The sequence below is a fragment of the Melanaphis sacchari genome, unplaced genomic scaffold (assembly GCF_002803265.2).
Source record: "Melanaphis sacchari strain LSU unplaced genomic scaffold, SCAv2.0 Contig48_pilon_pilon, whole genome shotgun sequence".
Lineage (NCBI taxonomy): Eukaryota > Metazoa > Arthropoda > Insecta > Hemiptera > Aphididae > Melanaphis > Melanaphis sacchari.
In genome coordinates this window covers 2,097,232-2,108,748 of record NW_020271327.1, presented here as the reverse complement: position 1 = coordinate 2,108,748, position 11,517 = coordinate 2,097,232, and positions in this window count along the sequence as shown.

The following is an 11,517-nucleotide window of genomic DNA, read 5'->3' as shown; positions in this document are numbered from 1 at the left end:
CTTTTATGGCGTTCATTTGTTTATTCATTAATCACTAATAAAAATATAATTTCTTAAAAAAATATAAAAATTTTAAATTTTCTATTAATTTGTTATATTATTATGTAGATATTTACATAATTGTGTTTAACAAGTTGAAAAATACACTTTATCTTAGCTGGTATAGATATGTTGCTGGAAGAAAATAATTTGTTTACAAAACTATGATTGAATTTATGATAAGCACATCTATACTGAAATGTAGCATTATATAATGCACGCTTGAAAATATCGGCTCTTAGCAAAAATATAACTATTGTTATAATTTGAAATTCCATGTATTATTATTATATAGTTTTTTACAATCTTAAATTTATTATTTACAATTATAATTATATTTAATATGATATAATTTAAACTTTTTAAATAATATTAATAAAACTATGTAATAATAATTATTTTTTTATTATACCTAAGTATTGACGTTGTTAAAAACAAACTATTAAGTGCAAATTTAACATAAAGTACATTTTCTATTGATTGAAACACATCCTTATGGAACTTTATTGAGTATTTGTCTTCGTAGAATTTGACCCGATTATCACTTCTTTAATCATTTATGCTAAGAGTCAAAGTCTAAACATAATAAATGATTTTTTTTAGATTAGTTGTTAAGTATTATTTTAATTTATCTGTGCAAGTTCTAAAGGTCGAATAGCTCTTGGTGATGGTCACAAAATTATGTGTCTAGTCAATCATACCTAAGAATATTACTAATTAATGTGTTTTATTTAATACTTATAAAGTATAGAATAAAGATTTACACAAAAAAAATTAACAGTTGATACAAATGAATCGGTTCTATACCTACTTAGCATTTTATAAATTGTATAAATATGTTATGTACAAATTATAATTATTAGTAAATATATAAAACTATTTAAATCGATCAAAACAAACCATGTCACTTAAAATTTATAAGTTAAATAAACTAGAGACTAATAAAGATTTAAATAGTAAGTATTAATTATGTATATGTGATGGGCCAAGGAGAAATCTGGGCACAATATTTGAACATTTTGGGTAATGCAAGAATGATTTTTTAATACTCCAATTTTTCCTACACTGTTGGGGTGTTGTACAATAGTGTCCGAATTGAAGTGGGCAAAGTGAATTAAAATATACAGCTCACTGCGCACATTTATATCGCATGGAATTCATACGTAACAATTACCAATACCTATAAATTTTATTCGTTCGATAGGTACTATGTGACTCACGATTTACGAAGTACCTATTTAATTTTGGAACGAATATATGTGCATTGGAACAGTCGGAACCAATTCAGTATTCGCGAAATCCTAAGAGATGTTTAATTAAGGTTATGACTTATGAGGTACAAACGGCACAAATTTCTCTAAGAGAAGCGGTAAGAAAATTTTCTAATTTTGGTGGCCAAAGTTACGATAGTTATACTTGCAACATATTATGTAAGACCAACCGGTGAAGCCGCAAAAAAATGTTGTCGATTTTGTAACTCAAAGTCTCATAATAGTTGTGTATGGGATAATAAATTAAAAAAATAATATAATTTTATACGTATCTAATATTCATTATTATTAATAATTAATTAAAATACCTTACTATAATTTAATAGTAAATATAGGTATAGATATAATGATATCTATTAATTCTTCATAGTAAACTATTCAATAGATAATAGATTTAAAAATTATTAATGCGTATAGGTAACTTATATTTAAGGCGTTTACTTTAAGTTTTTTTATGTTCATTAAAGTTCCCAGTATGATTTTTTATTTAATTTTTATATTTTCAATATTTAATATACAGTGCCTCCTAACTTGCTTTCCATAACAAAAATGAAAATAAAAAGAAAGGTTTTACATCTTTATTTTTTGTTTCTTCTTACACTATGGATGTTGTATCTTATCTAAATACCAATTTCTCAATGGAGAAGATTCAAAATTGGAACAGGTATACCTTGGCTGCCAAGAAAATTAGTAAATTAAATATGTCTTGAATAGTACGTTGTTTTATTGTTTAGTTAGTGTTCTGATATATCAACATGGCGTAACTATACTGTTACATAGCTGAAATGTTTTTGTGTTTACCCCTGAGCCACCAACTTTATATACTTATCTACCTAAGCATTCCATTATAATTTCAACTGTTAAACTCTGACTCTCGGTAGGTTTAAGCGGTGTGCTTCTGATTTTGTAAAAACTTTTATACCTACCTACCTATTATTGAAATATATTATCTAAGATAATTATATAATATTATATAATTGCCCATTTAAATCAGTAACTTACGCATTGATTTAGTGTTTCAAATTTTAGTGATTAACTGTAGATAGTTCAGGGACGTTATTTAGATATTTTTCAAAGGAGAGGGGGAAGGAGAAATAAAATTAAATGTAATTAGTACTTACCTATACTTCTATTAAGAACACCAACTGCATTACTGATATGATCTCCATAGTTTTTAGTTAAAAAAATTCAATACATAAAATTGTATTACAAACAATTTAAATTTATTTATTAATATTATAAAATACAAGAATTTTTTTATGTAGGTACCATTTTTTTGACGACACTATGATAAATATTTTTACGATTTTTTTCACGGAGTTGTTTCAAATATATCTCCCAATTGTTTCAAGTGTCCTACGTTGCACTTTATTTAATTTTTGGTGAGAAAAGGAGAAAAAATATGGTATTGAGTTTTCCATATTTCAACAATGCATACTTTTGAATGATTTTAAGGTTTTTTTTTCATATAGTTGTTTCAAATATTTCCTTTACCCTTAGTACCTCAGCGTTACCTTTTTTTCTTTTTTTGTATGTAGTGGGTGGAGGAGAGCATAAATAATTGTATTAAGTGTGTCAGTTTTTGTGTATATGTTTTTGTTTTTATAATTTCACGATTTTTTGATTGTAAATATATTGGTTAATATCGACATAGGATTTGTTAAAGGTTACAACAAAGTTATACAGTTAGTATAAAAAATTAAATATAAAATATTATAACTTATAAGCGTGTCAAACTGTTAACACTGCAGTTAACCTGCGGTCAAAACTTAAAAATGTATACAATTTTAAATTTTTGTAATTAAGGTTGAAAATCTAACACATTAAGTTACTCATAACTTATGAGTTAGGTACAAGTTACAGTTCTTACAGAAGCGACAATATTTTTATGGAAAATTTTATTTCAAAGTTTTATGAAATTTCATAATATTTAAATAAAAAGGTACTTATTTTAGTTATTTTATTTTAATTTAATCAATATTAATTATTTATTCTAGATATGAAACTTTTTTTCTTTATATTTATTATTATTTTTTATGTACAATAAAATGTTTACTAATATTAAAAGCTATTTATAGTTTATACCACAAATTTATTCACACCATTTTATGCACGTATAAGTATTAAAATATAAGTTGATAACAATATAATAATATAATATTATGGTGGCTTTTCAAAAATAAATTCAATCAACTCATTATTAATAAAAATAATTAATATATTGCAAAATATCTTAGGAAAAGAAATTTCCACACCATCTTGGTTAAAAAAACGTTTTTCGTTGTACAATTATTTGTTAGTGAGTTAAAACTTAAAACTCAACAGATTCAAAATTATAGTGACATAACCTTCTATAACTTTAAAAGTGCCTATTCAGTGTGACATAATCTTAAAATCTCAAAATTTTTATTAACTAATATAAAGGGATGGCGGAAATTGCTTTCTGCTACGATCACGCTTGTATATACGTAATACAAAAACCCAAAGTATTTTAGCAAATATTATTCAATATGTGTTTAATATTATATATTTTTAATATAGTATAAATATTAAATTTAAATAGTATAATATTGTAGGTATGTATTAAAAACAAAATAAAGTATGATTATTATTTTGTTTCATTCTTTTATACTTATTGTTTTTCATTTTAATATTACAAATTGATTATTCATTTGTCCATTTGATAGGTTTATTGTATTCGAAAAAAATATATATTTGTGTGAATAAATGTATATATACTTGTATACAGGAATCTGAAATATGCATATAAAATATAATAAAAGTATTTTGATATTAGGGTATACAATGGTTATTTATTAATGAAATCACTTTGGTACTCTTAAAAGTGAATAACATAAGCTGACTGACGGCATTAAATAAAAATGAAAGTATTAACTTACTCTATGTTATACTATAGAATATAAAATACTTTTATGCGGACAAAGAAATTCAGACAGCTGTTTGTTCTATTATGTTCTTGGAAATACGGTTGTAGGTACTCTAAATTACACTTTTCGATAATAATATTCAATTGTTAACGTAAACCTTGATTTGGTAATAATAAGCGGCAACTAATAACTATTGTACTTGCATTAAGGTATAATATTTATTAGAACAATGCAAAATTACGTATTATCTCAAATTTTAAAAATGTAAGTGACGTATAATAGTTAGTGTTTGGTAGTTAGATAATAGTTTATCGACTCAGTAAATTTTACTGAAAGAATATTCCCTATCATGAGATGTAATAGGACCACCCTTTGTAATTGTTGCATTAAGCAGATTACCACGCAAGTTCGACGTCCAATATTTCCGAATAAATTTGTCCTTCAAAACGTATGATATACATAGAGTAATGAGTATAATACAAATCCTCAAAGTATTAAAAATATGAGTAAATGCTTTAATAATTAATTGTATTAATAGGTAACTATTATTAAATAATTTAATTGTTTGTATATTGTTTGGAGTAATTATTGAAATAAGTAATAGTTATATTTTTATTACAGTTTATAAAAAATAGAAAAACTCAATTTTAGTTTTTTATAATTATAAATATCGTAATATTAAAACAATAACATCTATGTTTGAAAATGATAATTTTTTTTATTATTTGATTAGTTTTTAGTCAGTGACTATGACAACAAAATAATTTTTTTAGTAATAAAAAATTATAAAAACATAGAAAGAAAGAAAACAAAAACACTAGTAAAATATTAAATAACGAAACCAGCTTTTAATACAAAATTAATTATCTTTTTGATGACCGTTGTAGATATAATGTTAAACATAGAGAAGAGGGGTGGGGGTAAATAATAACATAAATATAAAAGTAAATTCAATTTTATTCAAAATTTATTTTCAACGTTAATACCTATGTTTTATTTTTAAGTTTAATGATTCTTTAAAACTTAATTTTTTATTTATAATAATGGTTGAACTCATACAATATTTAAATATTGTAATAAGTTCATTTAATCATAAGTACTAAAGTATTTACCTATATTTATGAGTAAACATGAACAATATGAAAGCTTAAAAATATTTATTCGATTAATTTCACGTGAAAAATGCTGTGTGGGTAATATTGCGTTCTAAGGATTTTGTTCTGAGTTATTTTTTTTAGATTTTTATTTCATGGTAATAAAGATATATAATTGATACTATATACATCATACATGCAGTAAACAGTATCCATAATATAAGAAAGTATTATTATTAGTCACAATTATATTGTAAATACCATAGTATAGATACGTTAAAATTTTTAAATAATTCTAATTTAAAGTTTAGAATTTAAGAAAATGGTTATAATTATTATAGAGCAAAAATGTTATCAATGATATTATTCATTTATTATTATACTATACTTGAGTTTGTTGTTTCAATAAGATATTTACTAAAAAAAAATAAACAATTAATTCTTTAAATTCTTAATTATTTTTTTTTAATTTTCCATGGTTTACGTTGCGACAATACCTGTATAATTATTGTTTATAATTTAAATAGTATAATATGATGCAAACTACCTACATAATGAATTAGTAAGTATACTCTGTACTATCGTATCTACAATAATATATTGGTGTTTGTACAACTCATTTGTCACTTTAGTGTACACATAGATGGATTTAGATAATTTTCAGAAGGAAGCGGTTTAAAATAAATATTTACTGTAATTTTCATCAATACTACATATACTCGTATATATATATTACTACAATAAATTATGTTTTAAAATATGGTTAAAAATGAAAAAAAATAAATAAGATTTATAATGATAAATTGTAAAATATTGAAGAATTTTTGTGGGGGTAGGGGATTTTGAATCTCATAGATTCCTCGCTTATAGCCTTAAATATACCTTACTTAAGCGTTATTAGTTATTACTTATAATCACTTATCAATCATCATGCTTTATAATATTAAAATATCTAATTTTGTTTTAGTCAAACCTTGAATGAAAAAAAAAATTAGCATCTATTTAAATACTTATTAAACATATAGGTTTGTACTATTAAATTAATTTTATCAAATATATTGATATAAATATGATTTTGTACCTACCTACTGTCTGATATTCAATACATACATATTTTATATCTGTTAGCTGTAACACGCTAGCATGTCATGTAAATTGTAAAGTGTAATGTAAGACATTTAAATAAATATTTTTTACCAAGACAAATTATCTTTTTTACACTTAAATGAAATTGTACTTATTTTAGTATATCATAACTTATTTTACATTATGTATTACTTATTAATTCTATGTTATATTAATGAAGTTAATAACTAATAAATTCTAATAATAATTATACTAAATATGACTAATAAAACGTCAACATTTTTTAACCCAGTATGGTAATATTACTTATATTTTATTTAGTAAAAATTAAAAATTTAAAAATATTTGATTGTAATACCTACTACTTGTGTATTAAATTTTTAAATTAACGTTTTGTTTTTAATTTATATTTTAATTATGCAAATTATTTTTGATTATAAATGTTTTATATTATTATTAATTTGGTAGCTTATAGTTATTAATTATTTCATACCAAAAACTATTTATTAAATTACAATACTAACTGAAACTTTTAATAATATTTTATACTTTAAGTTACTAAACAGGAATATTTTACTCTTAATATTATATAGATAGTAGGTAGTGGAGTCGTAGATGTCTATATATAAATACAATTAGAATTAATAAAAAATTATTATAACATTTGAAAAATAGGAATAGTAAGTTATAAAATAGATGTCTACAAACAGTACAAACCCGTCGGCCACAGACGACAGACATACTCCTATTCGGATTGCACTGATAATTGATAATTCTTACAAAGACAAATAGATAACATTTTGTAATTTGTACACAAACTTTATGTTAAATTTTTATTTAATCCAATATTTACTGTTACTTATTGAACGTAATTTTTTTTAAATTATTAAAATTATGAATATATTACTGAGAAACCTCTGAATAGTGGACACTCTCGATCATCGACATTTTGTCTGTTATTCGGAGGTATCCGTTATTCAGAGGAGTCAGTTATTCAGAGGGGATACATTCTTGAAATTCATAAAGCATAAAATTAAATTAAATAATGTATATACTATGTATCTATGTATGTATGTGTTGTATAATGTTATTATTTATTGTAAATTATTACATTTTTACATTTTTGCGAATTATTATTATTACGTATTATTTAATTACATTTTTACAGTCAATAATTACATAGGTATATTTTTAATTAAGTACAAGTATTTTTTAAATTATTTTTGTGAAAAATAATCGGTAAGCTTTGTCTGTTTGTAATTACACCATCTCTATGCAATCTCAATAGTAATATTATTCGCCAAAATTATAGCAGAAGTGCAAATAGTACTGCTTTTTACCTCTATCTATGAAATGACTTACGTTCTTTACAGCAGACTAAGTGTTCTGTAAACTTGTTATTTGATAGTGAAACCATCACCATGACTGTTTCGCTGATAAGTGATAACCGAATTCGTAGTAATTTTATCGTCTCATAACGAGTTTGTTGTCGTAATTATTACATTATTACAAGAGTACATACGAATGTGAATACGTATTATTTTCAAATAATGATAAAAATAATATCCGTTATTTGAGGTTTCCCCATTAAAAAGTAATGAAAATGTTTCCTTTCCCAAAAAAACATTCGCTTTTGGGTGGTTTCCGTTAGCGGAAGTTTTGCTGTTCATATAAAATTATTATTAGGTATGTGTTATCAAGTTAGTAATAAAATAATATATAACACATTGACACATTTTTAATATATATCTATTAAATAAAAAAGTGCTGTCCATACAAAAGTCTCAAGCACTAAAATGCCTTGTCGAACATCTCTATTCTATCACCCTCTAAATATACATCGAAAATTTGCATTTTTGACTCTAAAATCGTCATCAAGGAAAATATAAAAATTACGAAAAAGATAAATATATATTTTAAATGATTTACATTTACGCATATTGTTTATTTTTGTATATTTTTACAGTTATAATATTCATTGACTCTTCAAATAAATATTGCGCATGCCAATTTATCTTTAAAGCAGTAACGCTGATATGTACAAAAATAAATATTTAAATATAGTTCTTAATATTATTAACCCCGAACTCGGTTTGCACTCTGCGATAATAGTTTATCGTTTATAATATGCTTAAATGTTTAATTAATTGCACTTGAATTGTTAGTGAGTAGATCGATGGTTCGATAGGAATTTAGAGCATTCGAATGTTATATGGATTATGTAACGTTATTGTGGATAGACCTAGTTCGTGTCCAACGGAAGATTTTTAAATTTATATGGTATAGTTGAATTATTGTTGATAATCGACTCCTATATGTTACTAATTTAAATTTAATATATTCTAATCAGGACAGTTCCATGCAGGTATCCGATGCAGGTGAGGCACACACGAGCGTGAGAGCGCATAAATTGATGAGGTTTAGATAAGTAAAATTTCATCATTTGGAAGGCGTTAAACGCTATTCGTTTCTCCTGATAATTAACCCCTATACGAAAACGTATATCACAGTAGATTAAACAGTAAAGAGTTTTACATTTATATTTTTAAGAGCACTGGTTGCTGAGTAATCGAATGCTTCTAAGATACTATATTATGTGTAGTGTTTCAGTGTTTGAATTATCGTTTAGTTCTTGTTTATTTTTAAAGTATTTCATTGTACTTGTTTCGATCTGTAACCTGTTAAAACTGTCATAGTTATTATACTAAATTTTTATTATTTTTTTATGTTGGTCATGACTTATGACTCATATTAGTCTATATATTCGGATTTCAATATTCATAGTATGTAATTTATTTATTATGAAACTTGTAGATGATGATTATACAGTTTGAATTGATTAAATAATTTGTTTATTACCTAATGTTAAATATATTTCAGTGTTTATGGCATGCATAAGAACTATCATAAGGTTGTTGATGTTTTATTAGCATGAACTTGAAATCTGTTGTAGATTTATTGATAATTTTTTTTTATTGACTATATATTTAAAAATTGAAAATGTTACAAAATTATTTTGTTTTGTTATTGTTTCTTCGAATACAAAAAAATCTTATTATATATTTCAGGTTCGACGAGTCAGAATATTTATGATTTAAAGTTGTTATAGTGGTTTCCAATGATTAATTTAGGGATATATAATACTGCAGTGTCATATCTGTGAAATAAATATTTAATTTTTTTGTATATTATATAATTAAACAAATCACGGTAAAAAAGTCCGATATTCTAGTATAGAAAAACTGAAAATTATTTATTAATATATATATATACATATATATATATATATATATAATAATTATAATTAATAATAAGTATAAGTATTTATTTTATAAAAAAATCCGAATTATTCATTTATAAAAAACAAATAAAAATATCTTTATATTTATAGTTGCATCAGTAAAACTTGATAAACTAAATAATTTAGATAAAAGCAATTGTTTAATATTGCATTCTTCCAAAAGTTAAGTAGTGTTCAAAGTTCAAAGAAAGGTGTTAAATCACTTTCAAAAGTTGTGATATTTTTGATAGCAATGAGTACCTAAACAACAAGATTAATTGTTAGTTTGGTCAGGTAGATCATTTAATTAAAATTTATATTTTAACTATTTATAAGTTATTACTAAATGGAATGTTAATAATTATTGTCCATCAAATCACATTTTTCTTTCTAACTTATTATATATACTAGGATTTTTTACCACAGACTTTTTGGTAGGTAGTTTTACTGGTTAAGACTTAGGCAGTTTACTTATTACCAGGTATTGATGTATCTATTATGTTAAACATACTTAAATGCCTGCAATTTATTAATACTTTATATTATCTCATGAAACTATGTAAGTATAATATTCACGTAATGTCATATAACATAATCCAATATTATATAAAGGATAGTAATTGTTTATTATAATTTAAATTATGCTTTTACTATTTATTTTGAGCTTATAATATTAATGTCTATCTCTATCTATATCATGTTTCTTTAAAGATAAAATATATATATATATATATATATATTTAAATACTTGATTGTAAAATCTTCTTCGTTTTTGTATCTTGTTTGATATTTAGTATCTATTTGAATGATTATGTAATCCTAGGATGAACTAACTTTAACTAGATTGACCTTTATTTTTACATATTTCATGAATTATAACTTCATACACTATATTGTGCTTTATGATAATAATCATAATCAATATTAATTAATATAAACTAAATAGTAAATTGGCCATTATATCTATACTTACCTATATATATATATATACATGTGATATCATATCACTGATATAGTGATATGCATTTTATAATTTATGCATCACCCGAACTTATTGAACACTAGCAATAATAATAATAATAATAATAATAGTAAGTTTATTAGCGCCCTTGTTAGGGCAATAAAGACAATTTTTTTACAAGAAATATAAAATATTATATAAAAAATAATTAAATACATGTTATTAAAGTATATGATATACAATAGTGTTGAGTTTTAATATAGTTTTAATATAGTTTTAATTGATATGGATATATAACTGATATAACTGGTAATTTATTACAATGAGAAATTTGTGAATTGAAAGTTAAACATAGATTTCAAAGATAATCAAAAATGAAGTCAAAATTATTCAAGCTATTACATACCCGAAGTATTCGAATTTTTGTTTCATTGAAACTATATTGTTGCGTGTAGAATGATACGCGAAAATAAACGAAGTCTTAGACCTAGTGTAGAATTTCGGGGTATATAACAGTACTTTTGATAATTTTAATAATAAAGGATATATTATTGAAGTTACGCCTAGAAAAAAAAAATGCTTGTCTAACTTTACAGTAATATTGTTTATTATTTATATAATTACCTAATGTAAAATAAGTTATAAGTAACAAATTTCAAGGGCTGTTGATATTGATATAAAAGAGAGTGTGATAAATTATTGATTAACTGTGCTATCGAAGGATTTAAATATTCGTGTCGTGTACATAGGTAATACAATTTTCCAATAATAGTTTTATGTAAGTACTTAGCGTGCGTGGTGTGTACAGTATACCTACGGTTGGTCATTGGTTTTACACGTACTTGCAACAAATTTATGTGTATGACACGAAATAGTATTAATCACGCTAAGTGGTAAA